At 46.6% G+C, this 27,890-nt stretch overlaps 1 pseudogene; it reads left to right on the top strand.

Moving 5' to 3' along the window:
- The first annotated feature begins 3,228 nt into the window (after positions 1-3,228).
- On the top strand, positions 3,229-12,293 carry LOC144278332 (zinc finger protein RFP-like; annotated as a pseudogene).
- Positions 12,294-27,890: the final 15,597 nt, after the last annotated feature.

Consider the following 27,890-nt stretch of genomic DNA (forward strand, 5'->3'; position numbering starts at 1 on the left):
AAAAAACCAAACAAGCAATTACAAGGATTAAGCACCAAGATAGCTCTCTTGAAGTCCAGCTTAAAGGCTACAAGCAAAACAAAAGCACCTGGGGTTAGCACAGAGGAGTCCACAAGCCACAAAGAAATAAAAGAGATAAACCTAAGTGCATCTTTCTAGACATTTCCTGATCTATTACATATCTGGGATTTCAAATGAGTAGTTTCTAGGTATGATCTGATGATTTTTTCATACCTGGCCCAAAGCTTTTACAGCATAGTTCCAGCCCTGTCTCTGCTCCTCCGGAGAAGAACAACAGACAGACAAAGGGGAAGTTTTTTCCAATTTTAAAAAGTTCTGGCCTTCCCATTGGCTCTTTTGGTCAGGTGCCCACTCCCTTCCTTTTCCAGACCACATGACACTAAATTCCATTTTGGTACCTGTGTTTTTCCATGAACTGGGCTGGGAACTTAGCTTGAAACAAAAGGTTTCTGCCATATGGAGAAACTATATAAGGTGGGGAGTGACATCATGATTTGTCTTCACTCCCCCACAATTCAACACCTGAAAGAAGCTCTGGAAGACAAAGGATTGGGAACAGGGGAGGGGAAGCCAAGCTGCAAGGCACATGTTCCTTGTGCCTTAAGAATGTGCAAGCCTGCTTGTATCATCAGTCACGGGGAGATATTGCTAATTCATATCTATCTAGTAATTTAGGCTTAGTTTCCAATTTTGTTTATTTGCTAGGTAATCTGTTTTGATCTGTTTGCTATCACATATAATCACTTAAAATCTATCTTTCTGTAGTTAATAAACTTGTTTTATAAGAACATAAGAATGGCCATACTAGGTCAGACCAAAGGTCCATCTAGCCAAGTATCCTGTATTCTGACAGTGACCAATGCCAGGTGCCCCAGAGGGAATGAACGGAACAGGTAATCATCAAGTCCTGTCACCCATTCCCAGCTTCTGGCAAACAGGCTAGGGACACCATCCCTGCCCATGCTGGCTAATAGCCATTGATGGACCTATCCTCCATTAATTTATCTAGTGCTTTTCTGAACCCTGTTATAGTCTTGGCCTTCACAACAGCCTCTGGCAAAGAGTTCCACAGATTGACTGTGCGTTGTATGAAGAAATACTTTCTTTTGTTTGTTTTAAACCTGCTGCTTATTAATTTCTTTTGGTGACTCCTAGTTCTTGTGTTATGAGAATAAGTAAACACTTCCTTATTTACTTTCTCCACACCAATCCTGATTTTATAGACCTCTATCGTATCCCCACTTAGTCGTCTCTTTCCCAAGCTGAAAAGTCCCAGTCTTATTAATCTCTCCTCATATGGAAGCTGTTCCATACCCCAATCATGTTTATTGCGATTTTCTGAACCTTTTCCAATTCCAATATACCTTTTTTGAGATGGGGAGACCACATCTGCGCACAGTATTCAACATGTGGGCATACCATGGATTTATATAGAGGCAATATGATATTTTGTGTCTTTTTATCTATCCCTTTCTTAATGATTCCCAACATTCTGTTTGCTTTTTTGACTGCCACTGCACATTGAGTGGATGTTTTCAGAGAACTATACACAATGACTCCAAGAATTCTTTCTTGAGTGGTAACATCTAATTTAGACCCCTAAAAAGTATGGCTCTGGTTTGGGAATCCCCCTCACATTCTCAGCCATGAAGACTGATGCAAAGAATTCATTTAGTTTCTCCACAATGGCCTCATCATTCTTGAGTGCTCCTTTAGCATCTCGATTGTCCAATGGCCCCACTGGTTGTTTAGCAGGATTCCTGCTTCGGATGTCCTTAAAAATTTTTTTGCTCTTAGTTTTTGACTCTTTGGATGGCTGTTCTTCAAATTCTTTTTTGGCCTTTCTAATTATATTTTTACACTTCATTTGTCAGAGTTTATGCTCCTTTCTAGTCTCCTCATTAGGATTTAACTTCTATTTTTTAAAGGATGCCTTTTTGCCTTTCACTGCTTCTTTTACTTTGTTGTGTAACCACAGTGACACTTTTCTGGTTCTCTTACTATGTTCTTTAATTTGCGGTATACATTTAAGTTGAGCCTCCATTATGGTGTCTTTAAAATGTTTCCATGCAGGTTGCAGGGATTTCACTTTTGGCGCTGTACCTTTTAATTTCTGTTTCACTAACCTCCTCATTTTTGTGTAGTTCCCCTTTCTGAAATTAAATGCTATGGTGTTGGGCTGCTGTAGCGTTTTCCCCACCACAGGGATGTTAAACCTTTACTAGTGTGTCTTTAAGTGAGGTGTTTGGGAAAATCTCTGCTTGGTAAACAAAGGCTGTTGCACATCTTCCCCACATCGAGGGGGGAGAGAATTAATTAATGAGCTTGCATTGTACAGATCCTGTGCAGTGCAAAATGATACAATTCTGGGCTCATACTCCAATAGGGGTGCAAGGCTGGGGAGCTGGGAAAATGGAGGTTGTCTCCTGTTTGTCCTTGCGTGGCTTAGGTAAAGCACCGAGGTAACTCAGTTAGGTGTGTGGCGTCACCCGCTGTCATGTTGGGTGATAACAGGGCCTGGAGGGGCTGGCTGTGTATCACCAGTAGAGCAGTGTGAGAAAGGACAACTCAGCTGAATTGTTAGGAGGCACAGCAGTTCCAACCACTCCCAGACTACACCCCGGGGAGTGACAACCTCTCACAGCGGGCAATAACCCTAACTCAGGCTGAGCAGAGGGAACCTTTTCCCAGTGCCCTCCCCAGCAATCCTCCCACCCTTTGCCCAGCCCAGTGCTGCCACGCTCTCCCTGCCAAAGTTACCGACTGGGTGTGGGAGACCTTTCCTTCTCCTGCTGCACCTCCCCCTGGCATTTTTCTAGCTCACTCAGCTTCTCTCCCTGGCAGCCAGGCCCAAATGTGGAGCAGAGGGGGCAGGACAGAGATGCTTCTCACGTTTGAGGGTGGCTACTCTGGTTTGCTGCCTTTGTGTACAGAGCCTGGCTGGGGAAGGGGTGGCTTGCCTCCTGTCTCACTGCCTGGACCTGGCTGCCAGGAAGAGGGGGCTGGTTGCAGGACCACAGCCCAGCCTAGTGGTATTGTTTTCACAAGAGCCTCCAGGGCTGTAATGTTACCAGGGGGCTCGCTCCAGCTCAGCAAACAGCAGGAGTCAGTTCCAGGAAGGGAAACACCCAGGTGCTGCTACAGGGGGGGCTTGTTTCTGAGCTCGGGAAAGTGAACCTTACCCTGTTACACTGTCCAGAGGGAGCCATGGCTGCAGGGAGCTCTGTGGAAAGTCTCCAGGATGAAGCTACTTGTCCCATCTGTCTGGAGTATTTCACAGAACCTGTCACTCTGGAGTGTGGGCACAATTTCTGCCAAGCCTGCACCACCCAGTGCTGGGGAGAATCAGACACAGGCATCACCTGCCCTAAGTGCAGACAAGCTGTGCAACAGAGAAACCTCAGGCCAAACAGGCAGCTGGCCAATGTCCTAGAAATAGCCAAATGGCTGGGTGTCCAGGCAGCGAAGGGATCAGGAGTGTGTGTGGAACACCAGAAAGCTCTGACACTGTTCTGTGAAGAGGATCAAACCCCCATCTGTGTGGTTTGCCATCTGTCCCGGACTCACCGAGCTCACACTGTGGTTCCCATAAGGGAGGATAACCAGGAGTACAAGGTAGGGAATTGCTGTCAAGTTCAATGAGTAACAGCTTTGGATTTTTATGCCAGGTGGAAGTTGCCTGTCAGAGGTGTGACTGCATTGTTCAACTCTGTAAGGCCTTCATTGTATGGGAGATGCTATAAACAATAAATGAGACAGCTGGGTGGCAGGAAGGGCAAACAATTAAGACTTGAAAAATTTCTAATGTGGGAAAGTTTTACCTGAGAAGCAGAATCCTTTTCAAACCCAGCTCCCACTGGTGAACTAAGGGAACTCTCTATGGAACAGAAGCTGTTAAATGATCAGTGAGGTTTAAATCACCTGCAGGCCTGTCTATGTGAGACTGTTGCCTTCAGACTGGAGAATATCAAGTTAAAAAGCTGATGTTGTCATTGCTGATTTGTATCTTAGCATTTATCATCATTGTTGTTATTTGCATGCCAGTAGCCACTACAGAACCCAGATGAGATTTGACCTTGATTTTGCTGGAACCTGCACAAAACAGTGTGAGGGATAATCCCTGCTCTGAGCAGGGATAATCTAATTTATGGGCTAATCTGAGAAGAAAAATGCAGAGTGGGATAGGAAATGGAGGGCCAGAGTGGGGAAGTTAATTGCCTAAGGTCATCCAGCAGGAGAGTGACTGGGTGGGCAATAGGACCAAGGTCTCTCAAGGCCCACACCAGTGCCTGAACCATGAGACTATGCTGTTGTGGCCCTAGCAGTGATGAAGTCTGTTAGAAGGGGAAGACTCTTTGAGAAAAGTCTGAAGCGAGTAAGGAGATTAATGTAAGCAGTGTCAGGATGAGCTCCACCCTGACATCTGGTGGTGAGGTGTGGCAAGTTGTGGAAAAGAACTTCAGGGGCTGATCTCATTTGCATAGGCACACCCATCCCTCCTAGAATGAGACCATAGCTGCCCAAATGGTCACTTTGGCTGCTGTGGGATCCCCAGTGTCTCTGTTATTGGGGCAGGAAGAATAAATTGTTATTACCCTGATTATGGGAACTGTGCTTGGAACTGTATGTGGCCTTTTGTTATGATGGAGGGACTCACCATCAACTAAGTAGCACTCGCTAGGCAAGGGTCATGGGTTTCAAAACTGTGTGAAGGGAGAGAGGCTGGGGACAAGTATTAATACTTGGTGGTATGGGCCCCTTGGTGAGGGCCTTACATGCTAATTGCACTTCCTCCTCTCTCCACTGTGGAATATCAGAGCTAATTTTGATTTCATTAGAAGTCTAGTTATAGGCTGCTGAGCTCACTTTGGGCTGACAGTGTACCAGCATTGGGGCTCCCCTACTACAAGCTGAATTTACCTGAGAGCTGAAATCACTGAGTGTTGTGTTAAGTAGTGGGGGAGCCTGAAGATATATTGTGGAGCAGTTTGTGGGACGGCTGGTGAAGCAGTTTGACGTGGAGCAGTTTGTGGACGGCAGGAGCTGCTTGTGGGCCGTGGAGCTGAGCGAAGGAGTTTGTGAGGCGGCTGGCTGGCGGAGCGGAGCACAGCTGAGCGAAGGAGTTCGTGGGGCGACTGGCGGAGCGGAGCGCGGCTGAGCGAAGGAGTTCGTGGGGCGGCTGGCAGAGCGGAGCGCCGCTATGGAGCTATGGGGCGGTCAGCTTCAGATCATGTAAGGTGCCTCTTACCCCCGTCCCATTTCCACCCAGGTTGGGAGGTAAAGCTCCGCAGATAAACTTTCGAACTCTGGGGTTGCCCTGACCAGGGACAGAGACTTTTTGGGGCATTGGACTTTTGGGACTTTGGGTGATTTGGGGTTGCTGGACTCAAGAACCAAGGGGAAAAGGGCATGCCCCAATTTGCTTGGGGTGGGTTTTTTTTGCTCATGGGTTGTGTTATGAATCCTGTTGGTGGTGTTTCCCCAACATAATGCCACATTGTTTCTCTCTGTTATTAAAAGGCTTTTTGCTACACTCAGACTATGTGCTTGCGAGAGGGGAAGTATTGCCTCTTGGAGGCGCCCAGCGGGGGTGGTATATATTTGTCCCAGGTCACTGGGTGGGGGCTCGAGCCGGTTTGCATTGTGTTATTGGAATGGATCCCCTAGATATTGAACCCGGCCCTTGTTGCTGCCAACTCTGACGAGCAGAAGGGTTACATTAAGTTTCTCCTTGGGATTCTGAATTTCCATGAGGGGTTAAACTGAGATGCACCTTCACCCCTAAAAATAAAAATCAAACCACCCAAATCATTTCTGTTGATTCAGGATAAAATCCAGCTCTATTTGAAGATTCTGAGGGAAGAGAGAGAAAATTTCCAGGGATTTAAATTGAGTAGAGAGAAGAAAAGCCAGGAGTATCTGGTAGGCTCCTGTTGTTATTAACCTGCATTGACATGGGGTGCGAGGTTGGTTTGTAGGCAGATTCCCTTGTGGCCTTAGGAAATGTTGGCTTTTATCTACTACTCCATTACCACGGATGCTCTGTGCGTATGTGTGCACTCACCTCCAAACAGAAGGCCTGAAAAATCCTCTTCTCCATCTTCAGATTCTAAGCTTTCATTTCTGGTAATGAATTCTTGTCCACCTTTTGTGGCTTTGACAAAAATCTTGCCAAAATGATCTGAATGTATCCAATGCACAGTTCTGTGCCTGTCTGCACTTTTTGTTCAATTGATTCATTTTTTCTTTCCATACATCTGTGTCAACGTAGTTCTGTGTAGAGCTGAGTAAACAACAAAACTTTTCATTGACTGGAAATTGGGAAAAAAATGGTCAAACCTAAAATAATTAAACAAAGTGCAGCAAATCAGTGTTCCATTTTTTCTTGAGCAGTGTTTTGTTTCAATTTTGACCATGAAGAAGGACTTTTTGAAGCAAAAACTAATTTCAAATTGAATAATCAAAACATTTTCTTGATTTTTTTCAGGATTTATTTATTTATTTATCTGCTTATTTATTTCTTTATTTATCCATCCAAAAAATGTGGGTGACATTGAGAGGAATTCATTAAATATTTCAGAGTCAATGAATCTGCCTTTTCCCTCCAAAAAAGTTTAGTGCAAAAAATGTCACCCAGATCTAGTGCTGAGTCTTGCCTCCAGCTGCCTTGGATCTGCATTTTTAAAGGCCGCTGGTAACATGATATCCTAACCATGTCAGGCATGAGAATATCCCTTTAAGAGATATAGGGGCCAAATGGGAAGGTGTGAGAAAATCCTCTTTCTACTAACCACAGGTCACAGGCAAGTGTTAGATGTCTTAGAATGTGCAAAGAAATTCTCCCTCCTGCACACTCAGCACTCCATGAAAGGACCCCAGGCTCCATTCACGTCCCAAACAAGCCCTTTCCCTATTTTCTTACAGAAACAGACAGAAACAGAGAGGCAGAAGATTGTATCTGAATTTCAGAAACTGCAGCAGTTCCTGGAGGAATAAGATCGACTTCTGCTGGCCGAGCTGGAAAAGCTGGACAAGGAGATTGTGAAGATACAGAATGAAAATATCACCAAATTCTCAGAGGAGATTTCCCGTCTCAGTGAGCTGATCAGTGAGATGGAGGGGAAGTATCAGAAGCCAGTAAGCAAATTCCTGCAGGTGAGACAGAGTAAGAAATACCCCAGATCCCACCACAGGGATAGGACCGTGCCCAAATTGTGAGCACTGGAGTCCAGCTGTCAGTGAATTCCTGAAATGTGCATTACAATTTTTCTATGACCAATTAGAGATATATAGATATGAGAGATGGAAAAGCCCCATTAGCTGAGATAATCCATGGTTCTGGGGCCAGACCAGAGCTTCTTTTTTCAAGATTTGCAAAATCCCTTCCCTGCAATCCTCAGTGTGTTTCAAGTGGGTCTCAGATTATTTTTCTCTCTCTTTCCCCTCTAGGATGTCAGAAGTATCTTGAGCAGGCACATGGCTCTTTCTCACTCCCACACCCACTTCACTTGCTGGGAAAGGACTTGGAAGCCATGTTAACACCACTTCTCTCCAGGGCTACGTGGCAAAATGTGTGGGGCAGGTTCACACTTTGGATACAAATCTCTCTAATGAATTTAATCCTGATGTTCTCACTTGCTGTCTGGAATGGCTTACAACTGTGAATGCCAAATTCAGGTCAGATGCCAGAAAACAGGGCAGACACCCTAAACTGGTGGTATATTCTATAATTAGATTTCACCGAACCAGTAACGAACATGCACTCCTGGATCACTGTATCAGTCTTACCATGGAGTCAAAGACAGTCCCCTTAGGATCTCCAGCCCTTCTTGCCACCCAGACAAACTGGACTTTGTGATATTGGTCACTATACCAAATATCACATCACATTAGGTTACTCCCAACCACAAAGGGTCAGTCACTTACCCTGGTCAAATTTGTACTCTGGATCTCACCAAAGACAACGCTGAAGTAAATTCACTAGTAAACTAACTAAAGATTTATTAGCTAAGAAAAAGAACTGAGACTTATTGAGAGGTTTAAGCAGGTAAAATACATTAACAGGTGAGTCAAAGTGTATAACTCCAAGATGATAGCAGAGATGTAGTAGTCTGCTAGTTTTCCAAAAGTCTCAGGGATACCTAAAATCACTTTGGGGACCTCCTTCCACTCGCTCAGTATTCCACCCTCTTCGAATCTAAAACAGTTCAGAGATACAGGATCATTCCCTGGAATCAGTATTTACAGCTTCTTTCCACAGAAAGCAATCATCCAAGTGTTTTCATCACAGTGTGCATTTTTCCTTTGTTGACTAAATGCAGACTGAGCCTGAAGATTTCCATTGTCGAATGCAATGACCCATGCTTGAAGTCAGCATGCTTCTTCATTTCCCGTTCCAAGGCCCCAATCCTGTCTGATGGGCAATTAAATTACAGAGATATTATGTTATGTATGTCCCTGTACTTAATTGACCCTAGATCAAAAGTTTCAGAGTAACAGCCGTGTTAGTCTGTATTCGCAAAAAGAAAAGGAGTCCTTGTGGCACCTTAGAGACTAACCAATTTATTTGAGCATGAGCTTTCGTGAGCTACAGCTCACTTCATCAGATGCATACCGTGGAAACTGCAGCAGACTTTATATATATGCATCTGATGAAGTGAGCTGTAGCTCACGAAAGCTCATGCTCAAATAAATTGGTTAGTCTCTAAGGTGCCACAAGGACTCCTTTTCTTTTTAGATCAAAAGTGTGTGTTAGCATCAAGATGAGAATTTACCTGATGTGTAAACTTCATGAAAACTAATGGATTGTTATGTGCTATTACCTAACAATATGCATTATGTATGAGATAGCAGAGAACAGGTTACAGATGAGTGAAGACAATATCATTCACATTTCCTTTGAACTAGATTAATACTCAAACGAATTAGTACACTTAACATTTCTTTGATATTCGCACAGAAGTGAATTGGCCTATGGCTTTGACCTGAGCTGGCCTGGTGGTGTCAAACTGACCTTTTTTAGAGAAGACTCTGGAATTATCCATTCAGTGGGAAAGATTAACCTAAAGTATTTCTTAGAGATGTCACATCCCTGGGGGACTGGCTGCCTCAGGATTATGTGGGTGAAATGTGAGCCTTTCACTGCTGGGACACTGCAATCCAACCCAGATCAGCAGTGATGAAGAGTCTTTCCCACCTGAGGACTGTTTGAAGAACTATGTGCAATGAGCTTGGGAGGGGGAAGTTGGCATGGGAACTTCCTGTCCATCATAGTGTGGAGGCCAAGGAGTGAATTGTCCATGGAGACTCACTTCCCCTTTTATCCCCAGAGCTTGTCTCTCCAGGCCAGAGTTGAAGAATATTAATGGGACCTTTAAGCAAAATGTTACACTGCCATGGCCTGTGTTGCACCTACTTTGAGGCTGGGAGAAGTAGAGGAATTCTAACTTCAAGCCCATTAGAGCAGCAACGTTCACTAACAAGGAATTATAATGAGTCACTAAAGGAAATAATACAAAGTGAAATGGTTTCTCTCCAGCTATGAAAAGAGGAAGTTCCAGCAGCCTGTGGAGACTTTCCCTGAACAAGAAAAGAGACTCAGTGATTTCTCCCAGAAAACTATTGTTCTAACGGAGACTCTGAGGAAATTCAAAGGCACTGAGAAAGGATCTAGGAGAGGAAATTGGGATGAACCTCTGAGTCTGTGGGAGGAGATGTGTTCTTGATTTAAAATACTGTACATATCTATTGAATGAAAGGTGGAGAGTAGAGCTATTGAGCAGGTGTAGCAGGGCCCAAGCATCAGGACATCTCACATTAATTCATGACTTACCGAAGGTGACAACCTTAAGGCCCAAATTTAGCAAAATGGCCTAATTTTGGGTCCCTGAGAGTTTCTCTCTCCTAACTACAAAACTTGCAAAGTCCCTGGGGGTCACAGAAACAGGGGTGTTTACTCTGGCCGGATCTCAGGACTTCCCTAGCCTGTGCCAAGCAGCCACTGAATAGGGGAGTCACAAACTGCCCCCCTCTATCCCTTTGCCAGTTCAGGGGGAATCTGACCCATTGAGCCGACCCTTCCCAGCTTGAATTTCCACATACATAAAAAAACTTACTATTATTTGTATTCCTGTCTATGGAGGACAAAGGCCCTGTTGTGCTGAGCACTTCATTGACACTGAATAAATAGACCCAAAGAGCTCACAATTCAGAGCTCTGACCCTGCAAATTCTTAACATCCTATTAATGTCAAAGAGACCAAAGTGTGTACAGTTACATTGACACTAAGGTCTTTGCAGGATCTGGGTCTAGGGTCTGACAAAATGCAATAGGTGAATGAGACAAACCAGCTGGGATGTAGAGGGTGGGAGGAGATGAGGAGGGGAAAGTAAATATTTCTTACAGATTGTATTTCGTAGGGTGCTTGTGAGCATAAGTGCCGACTCCATGGGTACTTCAGGGCTCAACCATAATTAAAAGACAGTTATATTAGTTACAAATGAGAATGCTGTTATAAATATGACAGCATGAAATCTCACCTCTCTTTTATCCTTTTCCTCTTCAGACACTCTGCCATCTGAACTGGAGATGGGGCACACAGACATGGTGAGATTGCAGGTGGACATTATCTTTTAAAGAAGGAGAAAATTCACATGAAAACATTTCATGAATTTGAAGCTAAAGTTACCAGCCAAACCAACACAGACCATGACACTCACAGCCCTAAAAAAGAAAACATTCACTACTAAGGAGATCCCAAGCTGAAGTCACACAAACAATCCTGACAACAACCTTAGTGCTCAATTCATGCGCACACCAGTGAATAGAAACAGTCACTGACCAACATCCAAACACCCTTAATTCTGACCCCGGGGTTTTCATAGACATTGACAGGCCCTTTCAATATTAAATTGAGAGGAATGAGGACAGAGCTCTCTCCCCTGAGGGCTGACACATCCCTCTCCTTTACCCTGCCAGAGGCGGGTCTCGCCCATCACTCTTCTCCAACATCCTACGTTTCCTTTGGGCAGGATGGTGCTCTGCCATTAGAGCTGCTCCCTGCTTCATGGATTGGGGAGATGCTCTGCCTCAGATGGTGGCACCGCCTCCCTTCTCTCGGAGCTGAAGATGGGGCTACCCCTCCCAATGCCACCTCCTACTCTCTGGTCTTAAAGCATTCCCCAATGCTGAACCTTCCTTTCTATTCCTCAGCCTGGGAGTGGAGGCTGCATTTAGGGGAGGGAGCTTCCCTCTGGGGTTTAGAGCTGGTACCTGCCTCCTCTGCTCCCTCCTCACTAAAAGCTTCTGAAACCTTCCTTTCTGTGTCTCTGCAGTTGGGAATGGAGCAGCCCCGGCAGGGGAATCAGGGACCTGAAGCCTCTATAAAACACATGAAAGTAATGAGTGGCTCCCATTAAACAGAATGAGAAACTGCAGTGACCCCTCTGCTCAGTCTCAGGCGCCCAGGACAGAGGCAGCTCCCTGGGACCCAGGACTGTCCCAGCCAGAACAAGGCTGTTGGGAGTGTGAGAAATGGTCCCAGTCTCCCCCAGGGCTGAGCTCTGCCTCTAATGCTCTGATTCTTTCTCTCCCCAGAAAATGTGACTCTGGATCCAGACATGGCTCATCCCATCCTTATGCTGTCTGAAGATCAGAAAAATATGAGATGTGGATTCACGTGTGAGGATCTGCCCAGTAACCCAGGAGAGATTTGACACTGATCCCTGTGTGCTGAGCTGTGAGGGATACACCTCGGGGAGACATGCCTGGGAGGTGGAGGTGTGGGATAAGGGATGCTGGGCTGTGGGGGTTGCCAGAGAGTCTGTGAGGAGGAAGGGACATCTCATCCAGAACCCTGAGGAAGGGATCTGGGCTGTGCAGCGGTGGGTGGGTCAGTACCAGGCTTTAACCTCCCCTGTTACCCACCTATCCCTGTGCAAGGTACCCCAGATGATCTGGGTTTCTCTGGACTATGAACAAGGGCAGGTGACATTTTTCAGTGCTGGCAATGAGGCCCCAATCTTCACTTTCCCACTGACTTCTTTTGCTGGGGAGAAAATCCGCCTGTGGCTCTGGGTGGGGGGCAGGATCCCAGCTCAGGCTGTGTCACTGAGATACATGGGAAATACCTCACTGGGGACCCTCAGATCAGTCTCTCTAGCCTCAGACACCAGACTCTATGACCCTGGAGGACTCTTGTCTTCTTCCAGACTTTCTACTGTGTAGTCTCTACTGCCCTGGAGGTTCTGGGGGTCTGGTCTGTCAAACCATAGGCAGCTGGGATTGACTGAGATGGAGAAGTCAATCTCATTGTTCCAGGGATTGTGCAGCCTGTTTGTCACTGTCCTCCATGATCTGGGAGGACTCTGGGGATACTGTGTCAGACTGTGTCACTGAGACCTGTGGGGGGAGGGGGTATAGCTCACTGGGAATGAAAAAATTGGCTTCTCTTTCAACAGTCGTCCTAGTTTCTATGACCCTGGAGGACTCCCATCTGGCTAGGCTCATCTCTATGACCCTGGATGACCCCTCTTTACCAAACCCACAACATCCATATGAGCCCTCAAATCTCCTGCCCCTTCCCTCCATGAATAAGAAGAGAGGGAAAACCCTGGAGCTGCAGGAGGAGCAGAGGGGCTCTGAGGGGAAGGGGCAGATGTGGGGCTTCAGGGATCAGAATTGATATAGGATTGAGGGCAGAATTGATTTGGAGGCTGGTGGCAAATTACTAGCTGGGCTGGGGGACAGGGAGATGTGGGGGTGGCAGGGAAACATGAGGAGAAGCAGGAGGCTCTGCACCAGCAGGGATCCTAGGAGAAGGAGACCCAGTGACTGGAGAGTGTGACCTCCAGGACCCCAGGGAAAAGGAGCATATAATAGGGGAGTGACATCATCTGGATGAAGATGAGCTGGCTGTGTGGAGTGGAAAGGCACATATGGCACATATTTGACCAGAAGGGAGAAAAATAATGAAAGAAAAAAATCAATTAAAACGAGAGTAAACAGTGAAGCCTGGGCAAGTGGAGGGAAACTGAAATGGAGAGAGTGAAAGCAAAACAATCCTGAGAAGGAAAATGCTCAGGGGGCAGCACAAGGGGAAGTGATAAACTCAAGCGAGAGAACTGGGAAACCAAGTTGGAATGATCTGTGATAGGGAACAGAAGAGTGTTAGAGGGAGACAGAGAAGCAGTGATGGAAAATGTGTGCTAGAGAAAATGATGTGCCAAACTGGATGAAATAAAAGAAAAGTAGTAATGGGCTTAATCTGCAGCAAGGGAGATTTAGGTTAATGTGACACGTACCTCAAATTAGCACCCTGTACCCCCATATTCATCATCCATATATGGTTGGGATATTTAATACAAAGCATGCCATGTAAGATATCATATGTAAGATTATGATCTGCTGAAGCCCATTGTTCTGTCGAAATATGTATATCATTAGCGTGCATGAAGTTATGAAATTTTGCTTTATGTTTGAGCATGAGCTTTCGTGAGCTACAGCTCACTTCATCAGATGCATACCGTGGAAACTGCAGCAGACTTTATATATACACAGAGAATATGAAACAATTAGTATTTATTATATTAATTTCTTTAATATGAGTATTTCTTCATCATATTTTCAAACTGAAATGATTTCTGGAACATTTGGCAGGGGAGGAAATAGGTAAAAAAATCAAACATTTGACCCAAGCCAGGATTTTTTAAAAATATATATATTTTAAAATACTCCTGAATTTTAGGGCAATCCCATGATTTCTGGTGGCCTGGCTCACCGTTTTTGAACTCTGAGGCAATAGCGGGTAGAAGACAATGGGGACTGGAGTGGGGAACCTGGGAATTGAAGGGGAAAAAATGAATTGAAGTGAGAAGGAAAAAGGCCCAGATAATCAGACATATTTATGCACCTAATTCCCATTTAAATCCATGGGAGTGAGGCACCTAAAAACCTTTGAGGAACTGGTCTTACATGACTAAGCTGTTTGACAGTGAGATTTGTAGATTGCATTGAAAGTGATGGTGTCATTTGTTGTTTAGAGAATTCATTCCTTTAATGTTTTAGTCCTGGAGAAATTTAGCCATTTCAGTGCCTTGAAAAAGTTTGTACAAATTTTGTTCCTGGTTTCTGTTCTGATTATTAAATGATCCCTCGCAAGATATTCAAATCCTGCTTATTTCCTATGAATCACAGTTTAAAATAAAGTTATTTTCTGCCTGGTGAATTACACCCCCCTGCCCGCCCGCTTTTTTTTCCCAGGAACACAGGGGCGCCATTTCAGATTTTGGTGGAGGGTGGGGGCGCAATTTTAACCATGATTCCAGGGGCTACTTAGAAATTAGCTGACAGGAGCACTGTGTCTAATTCCAATATAAAAAAAGAGAATTAAATAAATATTACACTCGCTCGGCTCTCATAGTAATGTTCTCACATCTTGCGTCAATTCACTTAAGGGACATTGGTTAGGTTTAAAATTTTAATGTATATTCTGACTTTGTTATTAACTCTTGATTACAACAACTAAAACAACTGTAGAAAAATCTAGATTACTTTCTATCACCTTTTTGTAGTTCACCAAGCATGGAACAGATCATTTAACCTTTGGAAACATTCTTCGAGGGCAAGGCCCTCTGAGTTTATACTGTACTGCCTCGGGCTCTAGGGGTGTTACCCCACTGCAAATAATAAAATAGAAATTGACCTTAAAAAGGAGTGAAACTGACCCTTTCAAGTAACTTTTACAGTATTGCTGACCCCAAATGTTCAAAAATCATGAATCAGGCCCACCAAAAATCATGAGATTGGCTTTGAAATCATGAGATTATATAAAAATAACAGCTTTGGAGTTCTTTTTATTTGCTGTCTGCTTTTTGAGCCTTTAGGGTGCACTGGGGTAACATTTTGAAGCTATCTCCATATCCATGGGGGCGAGAAACTTCATTTTTGTTTAAGAATGAAGGCTGAAATCTTCACATATCCACTTGACTCCAGGAGCTGGGGCTTTAAGGAAAACAATCATTATCATGAGACTCATGATGAAATCATAAGAGTTGGCTAGTTACTTTACAGAAGGCTCTTAAACATAACACTACAGTGACTGAGATGCAGCTCTCACAGGAGATGATACAAAATTACTCAAGATTGTACATTGTCTTTTTTAAAGCCCATTGCAAATTAATTCCAATTCAGCAGTCTCTCCTTGGGGTCTGTTTCTGAAGTCTTTTTGTTGTAATATTGCGACTTTTAGGTCAGAGATCGAGTGACCAGAGAGATTGACGTGTTCTCCAACTGGTTTATGAATGTTATAATTCTTGACATCTGATTTGTGTCCATTTATTCTTTTATGTAGAGACTGTCCAGTTTGACCAATGTACATGGCAGAGGGGCATTGCTGGCACATGATGGCATAGATCACATTGGTAGATGTGCAGGTGAACGAGCCTCTGATAGTGTGGCTGATGTGATTAGGCCCTGTGATGGTGTCCCCTGAATAGATATGTGGACACAGTTGGCAACGGGCTTTGTTGCAAGGACAGGTTCCTGGGTTAGTGGTTCTGTTGTGTGGTGTGTGGTTGCTGGTGAGTATTTGCTTCAGGTTGGGGGCTGTCTGTAGTCAAGGACAGGCCTGTCTCCCAAGATTTGTGAGAGTGATGGGTCATCCTTCAGGACAGGCTGTAGATCCTTGATGATGCGTTGGAGAGGTTTTAGTTGGGGGCTGAAGGTGATGGGAAGTGGCGTTCTGATATTTTCTTTGTTGGACCTGTCCTGTAGTAGGTGACTTCTGGGTACTTTTCTGGCTCTGTCAATCTGTTTCTTCACTTCAGCAGGTGGGTATTGTAGTTGTAAGAATGCTTGATAGAGATCTTGTAAGTGTTTGTCTCTATCTGAGGGGTTGGAGCAAATGCAGTTGTATCGTAGAGCTTGGCTGTAGACAATGGATCATGTGGTGTGGTCTGGGTGAAAGCTGGAGGCATGTAGGTAGGAATAGCGGTCAGTAGGTTTCCAGTATAGGGTGGTGTTTATGTGACCATCGCTTATTAGAACTGTAGTGTCCAGGAAGTGGATCTCTTGTGTGGACTGGTCCAGGCTTATGGGTGAGGACAAAATCACAAAGTTCAGCCACCAGGTTAGCCGTGACATTATTGGGGATAGTGTTCCTGACGGCTTGTTGTCCATCTGTGTGTGGAATGTTGGTGTAGAGGGCTTCTACATCCATAGTGGCCAGGATGGTGTTTTCAGGAAGATCACTGATGGATTGTAGTTTCCTCAGGAAGTCAGTGGTGTCTCGAAGATAGCTGGGAGTGCTGGTAGCTTAGGGCCTGAGGAGGGAGTCTACATAGCCAGTGTCCTTTTTCTTTTGTAGAGAAGCAAAGTGTGTGTTGTAAATGGCTTGCCTAGTTTTTGTAAAGCTCTCCAACACCACTTTCTACAAACCATTACCCTCTGATCCCACTGAGGGTTACCAAAAGTTAGTGCCTGTCTCACCCCCCACAACCTGCAAGGTCTCATGCCAGCAAAGGGAAGCTGCTCCCAGATCTGGAGCTGCATTCGCATGTCCTGAGGGCTGTCCTGCACCACGGTCACCACGGACAGGAAGGTCATGAACCTCCATCTCTGTCCCAGCTGCAGGATGGCCTCTGGTGCCTGCTCCCTCAGGCACCTGGAGATGCTGAAATAGGGGTGGGGTTGGCGGAGCAGGAGAACACCCCATGACGTTAAGAAACGGCAGTGAGAGCCTTTTCCCTCCCTGGGAGATTATGGTGTCCCTCTGTGGGGACTCCCTTCCTGGCAGATGCTGTGTTTTCGTTCCTGGATACTGCCAGGAGGCCCAGCTCCCAACCCTAGCAGCTTGGCTGTTCCATCCCCTACTGTGTACCGAAACTGCCTTGAAAGGACTATCCAAGCCCCGCCCAGGCCTGCTCCCATTGCGGGTCTCTCTCCTGGCTGAGCACAGGCTGTTCTTATATCGCCCAACAGGCCTGGATCCTAGTTGCATCCTGCTCCTTCTCATGTGACCCCTGCACTTACTCCCTTCCCCGGGGGATAGGCTCAGTTGAGCTACTACCGCTTTCATGGCCATCTCCCCCTGGGACAGCCTGAAACTGGAAACCTGTTCTCAAACAGTAACTGTTTGCTAGGAAAGGTGCTGAAGACACAGTGGAAGAGGAAATCCTTTGGACTGGATTGAAATTATTCCAAAGGAAAGTGAATGAGAAAAAATGTCCAGCGTTATCCTCCTAGCGAAAGAAAAAAATTAAGGTCAGAAAGGACCATTCTGTCCATCTTCTGAGTAACACAGGCCCTAGAACGGCACCGAGTGCTTCCTCCAGAAAACCTACGACATGTGACTAAGCCAGAGCATGTCTTCTGGAAAGACATCTCCATGCATTAGATCGAACTGGTCAGAAACAATCCCTCTTCTGCAGTGACATGAAGTTAAAGGACACGGAGAAGAAGAAAACCTTGACTCGGGTTGTTACTGGAGCTGAAGCAGAGAGGCCAGGACAAACACGGCTAGGGCCCAGGCCTGACGATCAGCAGATCTGCCATTTTCTATTCCTGGCTTTTTGACCATGAGCAAATCTCTTTGCTTCTGTGTGCCTCAGTTTCCATGACTATAAAATAAAGCTACTCAAGGTTCTGTTTTTTTCTCTCCTGTTTTTCAAGGCGGGACACTTAGATACATTTGGGGCCTGTCTACGCTACCGGTCTAGAGTGTATTTGTAAGCTGATGACCCCCCACATGTTGTTCAGAAGCTATGGATGACACAAGCTCCGAAGTTTGTTCTGTGCTTAGCCCCTCTGGCACAGCTGGGCTGGGTGGCCTTTTCTCGCTGTGCTGTGTGGAGCAGGTTCTGGGCACTAGGGATATGAAGAGGCTGTCGGGGACTAATTCTTGAAAATAAATATCAATGAACTGCAACCCAAATAAAAAATCACTGCTGCTAACATTGGTGGGTGATAAAATGGTAGCAGAGTGGTAATTGATGATGAGGACAGGGCAGTGACCCAGAGCAATCGGATCCCTTGATAAGCTTGACCCATTCAAAGAAAAAGAGTTGGAAAAGAACCAAAGGAAGGGTCCTATAGCTAGCAACAAAGCATGCAGGCCACACCTACAGAATGGGGAAGTGTATCCAGGAAAGCACTGACTGTGAAGAGGATTTTTGGGCCATGCTAGGCAAGCCATTCAACACGAGCACCCAGGGTGATGCTGTGGGGCCATGCTAGGCAAGCCATTCAACATGAGCACCCAGGGTGATGCTGTGGTGAACAGGGCTAAAGCCATCATTAGATGTATGAAAAGAGCAGTGAGGAGCATAGGGAGGTGACACACCATGAGGAAGACTGATCATGGAATACTGCATCCAGTTTTGGCATCCACCTTTGAAAAAAGATGTTGAAATCTTGGAGATGGGGCAGCAAAAAGCAATGAAACATTATGAGGGCTGGAGAATAAAGGCCTGCTAGTGAGTTATTGAAAGAGCTCAGCCTGTTTAGATGATAAAAAAGATTGGGAGGTGACGTCATTGAAGTGTTGAAGTGACTTCATGGAGAGAAAATATCGGGTAGGAAAGGGCTCATTAATTTAGCAGAGAAAAGCATAACAAGACCCAGTGGCTGGAAACTCAAAAGAGACCAATTCGTATTCGAAAGAGGGTACACATATTCAACCGTGAGGATGAATCATCAAAGGAACAAACTAGAAAGGGAACTGGTGGGAATTCCCCACCTCTTAATGTCTTCTAATGAAGACTAGATGGCTCTCTGGAACGTGTGTAGTCAAAAACTAGCTCCTTTGCTCTACAGAAAGCATGTGATATGCAGGGGGTCAGATGACATGCTCTAATTGTCTCTTCTGTCCATAAAGTCTGCTAATTGATGAAAAACTGAGCGTAGCATGGGGAGAAGCCTCTGATGTTTAACTGTGTTCGGCTTGAGCCCACAATGAACGTTCATTGCGTGGGGTGATCCAGGGAAAGCGGCTGAAATACCCAATGTGGCTGGACAGGGACATGACATCAGCACTACAGGAGAGGGGTGGGCGTGGAAGTGACATCACAAGGGCCTTTGACAGGACCTCAGCCTATTGGACAAAGGTGATTGGGAGGCAATGATCTCACAGAGAGATCTTGACATCAGCCAGGCAGGACAGGGGTGCAGGACAGGGGCAACCTCGGAGATCCCTGTGGCTTTGCTTCAGCACGTCTCCTTCTCGAGGTCTCTCCTGGAGGACTGAGAGAGAATTCACTTTCACGTACGTGAGCGCAAGGAGGACCCTCTTCGGAGTTTGCTCCTTTTCTTTTAGTGGTTTTGCTCGAAAAGAGACATCTCTGTAGAGAAGGTAAGAGCCTCGGAGAGGTTTGGAACCTGTTCAGTCTGATCCATCAGGTGCCGGCTGATTTTTAGGAAAGGAAAACACTAGATTGTGGGGGCAGCATTTTATTTCCGACCTAGAATAACTGGGGACATTGGGGTTTCTCCTTTTTGTTTTCCCTTTTCCTCTGTCCCTCCTACCTTTCTCTTCTTGCTTCCTTTTTCCTTTTCCTCTGCTCTCCTCCCACCACCAGGAGCTCTGTGTGTGGAACGGGGGACGGGGAGGTTGTGGGAGGCCCTCACAGAGAGGTGAGACTGGAATAGGGCTCCGAGAGTGATCCCCTCGGTGGTGACCAGGGCCATTCTTTGGGCTATTTGATGAGAACCCTTAGCCTCCCACCCCTCAAAGTCTCAACCTTGATTGGCTGAGGAGGGGGCTATTGACAGGGAGGAAACTCTGGTCTTTGTTGTTCTCTTTTATGACCAAGCAAATAAGTCACAATCAGTTTTATGTTTGACCAATGTGGATGCTGCTCTCCATTCATTGTCTCGGAGCAGTTCGTGATCCTCTCCAACATTTCAATTCTTCTGAAATACTTGTTGAATATTTACTATGAACAATTGTTGGTCTGTAGCTCATTTGAGAGCAACTCTGCTACTGACTGGCTGCATCAGCTAAGAGAAGTCACTGCTCCTTTCTCAGCCTTCGTTTCTCCTTCTGTCAAGAACGAATAACAATCCTCTCCCACCTACCTCGCCATGGGTGGATGCTGGGGATCCACTGAAGAGTGTCACTCGGAGCAGTGCAGACTAGGGGGTGTCCTATCACACTGAGCCATATCAGATTATGACCTAATATTCGATTTGTTTTGTATTTTATTGTTTTGAAATTGTGAAGAGCAGCAACTACTTAGCTCAGAATGAAGCATCTCATCTAATTGTCTAGATCATAGTGTCTCCCCTTTTTGTACGACGAGACAGTTTCCTGCACTGTGACAAACAGGAGATGCTCTTGTTTTCTAAACATATATTTTTGCAAAGAATTTTCATCCTATTTCTTACGATTTCAAGAAACAGAGTGGTTTTGTCTGAATGGATTTTCTGACAGAAAACAGTTCCCATGAAAATGTTGACACCTTATTTCCTGGGCTTTATCCCTGCCTCCGGGGGGTTGTTGTCTGTTAGTTAGAACAGGAGTCAGGACCATTGTCTTCTCTTTCTGGCTCTGTCACTGCTTTGCTATGTGACACCTTGGTTAGGTCCAATGGGAATAAGGTCAATTCTCTAACTCTAGGCAGCAGGAAGCCAGGGTGAGATAAGGGATGTTAAGGCCATCTGCGAAGGAGAAAGGGATGTTTCCAGGTGTTGAATGTCAAGAATTCTAAACTTTGCTAAAATGGCTAGTCTTGAGAAACAAGAACTAGTTGGGGGCAAACTTTAACCATTGTCTTTTTTAAAGCCCATTCAGGGATGTGAGTCGCAGAGAGCCATAGAGAGGGGGAGCAACTTGCCCAAAGTCCCACCGATCAATAGGAAGCAATGGAAGCAGGAGTGACACCCCCTCTCAAAGGCAGGGAGACCAGACATAAGGGCCTGGTTGTAATTGCCAGCTGTGGGAGGGAGTGTGCGGCAGTGGTTGGTGAAAGGGTCCATTCATGGCTCTGAAACTCAGTGTGACCCTGAGCTGGGAGCTGAGGCCCGTTTGCCATCAGTCGAGTTGGGGTCCCATCCCTACAGCCCAGTGGGTTTGGGAGGCTCCAGGAAGATGTGTAAAGTGCTGGGATGTCAGGATCCTGGAGGCGCTGTCACCTCCGCCCTAGGGCAGTGTTCTGCACCCCCCTGCTGCTGGCTGAGTTTCTCTGTCCCCTTGGCAAAAAGACTGACTCTTCTTTTCACAGCCAGTTGAACGCCCTAGTGTCATCACCATGCCTGCTGGCTGGGCAGGGTAACTCCTGAGGTCACCACCCTCTCCAGCCTCCCTTGGGCTTGGAGCGTGAGGAGGAGGGCGAGAGACGTCTGCTGACCCTGAACATCCGCCATCCATCATACCATCACTGAGAGCAAGTGAGTGGCATTCGGGTTCCTCGGTGGCTTCCCCGTCTGTGTGGGGAGAGGCAGAAACGGGGAGAGACTGTCTCCAAAGGGGGATTTCATTTCCAAACAGCCCCCAAGAGCCCCTCACTCTTAGGCCAGGCAGGGGCTTCTCCAGAGCCGTCTCCAGTGTGTTTGGAAAGGTTCCAGCAATGGGGCTCCCAGCCCTTCCCGTGTGGGACACTGGTCCCCAGGCTGAGAGTCTCTGAGCTGGGCCAGACCCTGTGAGGTGCTGAGCCTGGAAATCAATGGGGAACGAGGAGGGCCCTGGTCTTCCTATGCTTAGGGTCTTTGTGACTTTGATGTGGAGAATGGTTTCGCAGGAGAAGTCCGGGCTCCTGGGTTCTGTACCTTCTCTAGCCTGGGCGGGAGAGTGGGGGCAGCAGAGGGCAGGCCATCCTGGAACCGAGCGGGGAGCAGGGGTGAGTCTGGGCTCAAGGCAGCCTTTCACTCCTGGCCCTTTTCCGTCCCTCCTCCTCCCTGCTCCAACCACAGCCGCCCCCTCTGCCCCCACAGGAGTGCAGGGAGTGCCATCTACACACACGGGCAGGAGTTCATTGCATGATCTGCTCCCAACGTTCCCCCTCGTAATCCCTGCTGCTGCAATAGCCAGGAAGTTTCATCCTTTTCCAGCAATAGGGTCAGTCCCAAAGACCATCGGTTCCTCTGGACAAGCAGCTCCCTCCTGTCATCCCAGGCCACTCTCCCGCCAAGGCTAGAGAAGGAACAGAAGCCAGGAGTATGGACTTCTCCTGGGAAACCATTCCCCAAGTCAAAGTCACAAAAACCCTAGGCACAGGAAGACCAGGGCCCTCCTCGTTCCCCATTGATTTCCAGGCTCAGCAGCTCACAGGGAGACTCTCAGCCTGGGGAACAGTGTCCCACAAGGGAAGGGCTGGGAGCCCCATTGCTGGAACCTTTCCAAACACACTGGAGACGGCTCTGGAGAAGCCCCTGCCTGGCCTAAGAGTGAGGGGCTCTTGGGGGTTGTTTGCAAATGAAATCCCCCTTTGGAGATAGTCTCTCCCACTGTTTCTGCCTCTCCCCAGACAGACAGGGGAAGACACGGAGGAACTCGAATGCCACTCACTTGCTCTCAGTGATGGTATGATGGATGGTGGATGTTCAGGATCAGCAGACGTCCCTCGCCCTCCTCCTCACTCTCCAAGCCCAAGGCAGGCTGGAGAGGGTGGTGACCTCAGGAGTTACCCTGCCCAGCCAGCAGGCAGGGTGATGACACAAGGGCGATCTACTGGCTGTGAAAACAAGAGTCTGTCTTATTGCCAAGGGACGGAGAAACTCAGCCAGCAGCAGGAGGGTGCAGAGAACTGCCCTCGTGCTGAGATGACAGCGTCTCCAGGATCCTGACATCTCAGCACTTTACACACCTTCCTGGAGTCTCCCAACCCCGCTGGGCTGGAGCGATGAGACCCCAACCCTACTCTAGGCAAACGGGCCTCAGCTACCGGCTCAAGGTCACACCAAGTGTCAGAGCCATGGGTGGACCCCTTCACTAACCACTGCCGCACACCCCCTCCCACAGCTGGCAATTGCAACCAGGCCCTAATGGCTGGTCCCCCTGCCTTTGAGAGGGAGTGTCACTCCTGCTTCCATTGCTGCCTATTGATCTGTGGGACTTTGGGCAAGTTGCTCCCCCTCTCTATGGCTCTCTGCGACTCACATCCCTGAATGGGCTTTAAAAAAGACAATGGTTAAAGTTTGGCCCCAACTAGTTCTTGTTTCTCGAGACTAGCCATTTTAGCAAAGTTTAGAAGTCTTGACATTCAACACCTGGAAACATCCCTTTCTCCTTCGCAGACGGCCTTAACATCCCTTATCTCACCCAGGCTCCCTGCTGCCTGGAGTTAGAGAATTGACCCTGTTCCCGTTGGACCTACCCAAGGTGTCACACAGCAAAACGGGGACGGAGCCAGAAAGAGAAGACAACAGTCCTAACTCCTGTTCTAACTAACAGACAACAACCCCCCGGAGGCAGGGATAAAGCCCAGGAAATAAGGTGTGAACATTTGCATGGAAACCGTTTTCTGTCAGAAAATCCATTCAGATGAAACCACTTTGTTTCCTGAAATCGTAACAAGTAGGATGAAAATTCTTTGCAAAAAATATTTGTTTGCAAAAAAAGAGTATCTCCTGTTTCTCACAGCGCATTAAACTGTCTCATCGTACACAAAGGGGAGACACTGTGCTCTAGAAAATTAGATGAGATGCTTCAGTCTGAGCTAAGTAGTTGCTGCTCTTCACAATTTCAAAACAATAAAAGACAAATCCAATCGAATATTAGGTCATAATCTGCTATGGCTCAGTGTGATAGGACACCCCCTAGTCTGCACTGCTCCGAGTGACACTCTTCAGTGGATCCCCAGCATCCACCCATGGCGAGGTAGGTGGGAGAGGATTGTTATTCGTACTTGACAGAAGGAGAAACGAAGGCTGAGAAAGGAGCAGTGACTTGTCTTAGCTGATGCAGCCAGTCAGTAGCAGAGTTGCTCTCAAATAAGCTACAGACCAACAATTGTTCATAGTAATTATTCAGCAATTATTTCAGAAGAATTGGAATGTTCGAGAGGATCATGAACTGCTCCGAGACAATGAATGGAGAGCAGCGTCCACATTGGTCAAACATCTAACTGGTTGTGACTTATTTGCTTGGTCATAAAAGAGAACAACAAAGACCAGAGTTTCCTTCCTGTCAATAGCCCCCTCCTCAGCCAATCAAGGTTGGGACTTTGAGGGGTGGGAGGCTCAGTGTTCACATCAAATAGCCCAAAGAATGGCCCTGGTCACCTCCGAGGGGATCACTCTCGGAGCACTAGTCCAGTCTCACCTCTCTGTGAGGGCCTCCCACAAGCCCCCCCGGCCCCCGTGCCACCCACAGAGCTCCTGGTGATGGGAGGAGAGCAGAGAAAAAGGAAAAAGGAAGCAAGAAGAGAAAGGTAGGAGGGACAGAGGAAAAGGGAAAACAAAAAGGAGAAACCCCAATGTCCCCAGTAATTCTAAGGGACAAAGTCCGAGGTCGGAAATAAAATGCTGCCCCCACAATCTAGTGTTTTCCTTTCCTAAAAATCAGCCGGCACCTGATGGATCAGACTGAACAGGTTCCAAACCTCTCCGAGGCTCTTACCTTCTATACAGGGATGTCTGTTTTCGAGCAAAGCCACAAAAAGAAAAGGAGCAAACTCCGAAGAGGGTCCTCCTTGCGCTCACGTACGTGCAAGTGAATGCTCTCTCAGTCCTCCAGGAGAGACCTCGAGAAGGAGACGTGCTGAAGCAAAGCCACAGGGATCTCCGAGGTTGCCCCTGTCCTGCACCCCTGTCCTGCCTGGCTGATGTCAAGATCTCTCTGTGAGATCATCACCTCCCCACCACCTTTGTCCAATAGGCTGAGGTCCTGCCAAAGGCCCTTGTGATGTCACTGCCACACCCACCCCTCCCCTGCAGTGCTGATGTCCTGCCCCTGTCCAGCCACATTGGATGTTTCAGCCGCTTCCCCTGGATCACCCCACGCAATGACTCTTCCTTGTGGGGATGACACCGACCACACAGTAAAACATCAGAGGCTTCTCCCCATGCTATTCTCAGTTTTTCATAAATGAGCAGACTTTATGGACAGAAGAGAAAATTAGAGCATGTCATCTGACCCCCTGCATATCACATGCTTTCTGTAGAGCATAGGAGCTAGTTTTTGACTACACACGTTCCAGAAAGCCATCTAGTCTTCATTAGAAGACATCAAGAGGTGGGGAATTCCCACCACTTCCCTTTCTAGTTTGTTCCTTGGGTGATTCATCCTCACGGTTGAATATGTGTGCCCTCTTTCGAATACGAATTGGTCTCTTTTGAGTTTCCAGCTACTGGGTCTTGTTATGCTTTTCTCTGCTAGATTAATAAGCCCTTTAATACCCCATATTTTCTCTCCATGAAGTCACTTCAACACTTCAATGACGTCACCTCCCGATCTTTTTTATCATCTAAACAGGCTGAGCTCTTTCAATAGCTCATTCGCAGGCATTTCTCCTGCCCTCGAAAGGTTTCATTGCTTTTTGCTGCCCCATCTCCAATATTACAAAATCTTTTTTCAAAGGTGGACGCCAAAACTGGATGCAGTATTCCATGATCAGTCTTCCGCATGGTGTGTCACCTCCCTATGCGCCTCACTGCTCTTTTCATACATCTAATGATGGCTTTAGCCCTGTTCACCACAGCATCACCCTGGGTGCTCATGTTGAATGGCTTGCCCAGCATGGCCCCGAAATCCTCTTCACAGTCAGTGCTTTCCTGGATACACTTCCCCACTCTGTAGGTGTGGCCTGCATGCTTTGTTGCTAGCTATAGGACCCTTCCTTTGGTTATTTTCAAACTTGTTTTCTTTGAATGGGTCCAGCTTCTCAAGGGATCCAATTGCTCTGTGTCACTGCCCTGTCCTCATCATTAGTTACCACTCTGCTACTATTTTATCACCCACCAATGTTAGCAGCAGTGATTTTTTATTTAGGTTGCAGTTCATTGATATTTATTTTCAAGAATTAGTCCTTGAGATCCTCTTCATATCCCCAGTGCCCAGAACCTGCTCCACACAGCACAGTGAGAAAAGACCGCCCAGCCCAGCTGTGCCACAGGGGCTAAGCACAGAACAACCTTAGGAGCTTGTGTCATCCATAGCTTCTGAACAACATGTGGGGGTCATCAGCTTACAAATACATTCTAGACTAGTAGCGTAGACAGGCCCCAAATGTATCTAAGTGTCCCGCCTTGAAAAAGAGGAGAGAAAAAAACAGAACCTAGATTAGCTTTATTTTATAGTCGTGGAAACTGAGGCACACAGAAGCAAAGAGATTCACTCATGGTCAAAAAGCCAGCAATAGAAAATGGCAGATCTGCTGATAGTCAGTCCTGGGCCCTAGCCGTGTTTGTCCTGGCCTCTCTGCTTCAGCTCCAGCAACAACCCGAGTCGAGGTTTTCTTCGTCTCCATGTCCTTTAACTTCACGTCACTGCAGAAGAAAGATTGTTTCTGACCAGCTGGCTCTAATGCATGGAGATGTCTTTCCAGAAGACGTGCTCTGGCTCAGTCCCATGTCGTAGGTTTTCTGGAGGAAGCGCTCGGTGACGTTCTAGGGCCTGTGTTACACAGAAGATGGACAGAATGGTCCTTTCTGACCTTAATTCTTTTCTTTCGCTAGGAGGGTAAGGCTGGACATTTTCTCTCATTCACTTTCCTTTGGAATAATTTCAATCCAGTCCAAGGATTTCCTCTTCCATTGTGTCTTCAGCTCCTTTCCTAGCAAACAGTTACTGTTCGAGCACAGGTTTCCAGTTTCAGGCTGTCCCAGGGTGAGATAGCCATGAAAGGGGTAGTAGCTCAACTGAACTTATCCCCAGGTGAAGGGAATAAGTGCAGGGGCAGAAGGAGAGGCCCCGAGATAGGAGAGATTCTTCTGCTGGGCTAAGAGTATAGTTGGATGCGCTTCACTTCACTTCATTGGATGCATTCAGTGGAAAATACAGTGAGGAGATTTATATACGCACAGAACGTGAAACAATGGGTATTATCATACACACTCACTTCAGATGAGCTATTACCATTGGGGGGGTGGGGGTGGGGAAGAAATCCTTTTGTAGTGATAATCAAGGTGGGCTATTTCCAGCAGTTAACAAGAACGTCTGAGGAACAGTGGGGGGTGGGGGTGGGGGAATAAACATGGGGAAATAGTTTTACTTTGTCTAATGACTCATCCATTCCCAGTCTTTATTCAAGCCTAAATTAATTGTATGCAGTTTGCAAATTAACTCCAATTCAGCAGTCTCTCGTTGGAGTCTGTTTTTGAAGTCATTTTGTTGTAATATAGCAACTTTTAGGTCAGAGATCGAGTGACCAGAGAGATTGAAGTGTTCTCCGACTGGTTTATGAACGTTATAATTCTTGACATCTGATTTGTGTCCATTTATTCTTTTACGTAGAGACTGTCCGGTTTGGCCAATGTACATGGCAGGGGGCATTGCTGGCACATGATGGCATAGATCACATTGGTAGATGTGCAGGTGAACGAGCCTCTGATAGTGTGGCTGATGTGATTAGGCCCTATGATGGTGTCCCCTGAATAGATATGTGGACACAGTTGGCAACGGGCTTTGTTGCAAGGATAGGTTCCTGGGTTAGTGGTTCTGTTGTGTGGTGTGTGGTTGCTGGTGAGTATTTGCTTCAGGTTGGAGGGCTGTCTGTAGTCAAGGACTGGCCTGTCTCCCAAGATTTGTGAGAGTGGAATGGCCCACCTTGATTATCACTACAAAAGGTTTTCTTTCCCCTCCTCCACTCTCCTGATGGTAATAGCTCATTTGAAGTGAGTGTGTATGATAACACCCATTTTTTCACATTCTGTGTGTATATAAATCTCCTCACTGTATTTTACCAGCAGGACAGTGGGGTGGGAGGAGGTATTGTTTC

This window comes from Eretmochelys imbricata, chromosome 21 (genome assembly GCF_965152235.1).
Source record: "Eretmochelys imbricata isolate rEreImb1 chromosome 21, rEreImb1.hap1, whole genome shotgun sequence".
Taxonomy (NCBI): Eukaryota; Metazoa; Chordata; order Testudines; family Cheloniidae; genus Eretmochelys; species Eretmochelys imbricata.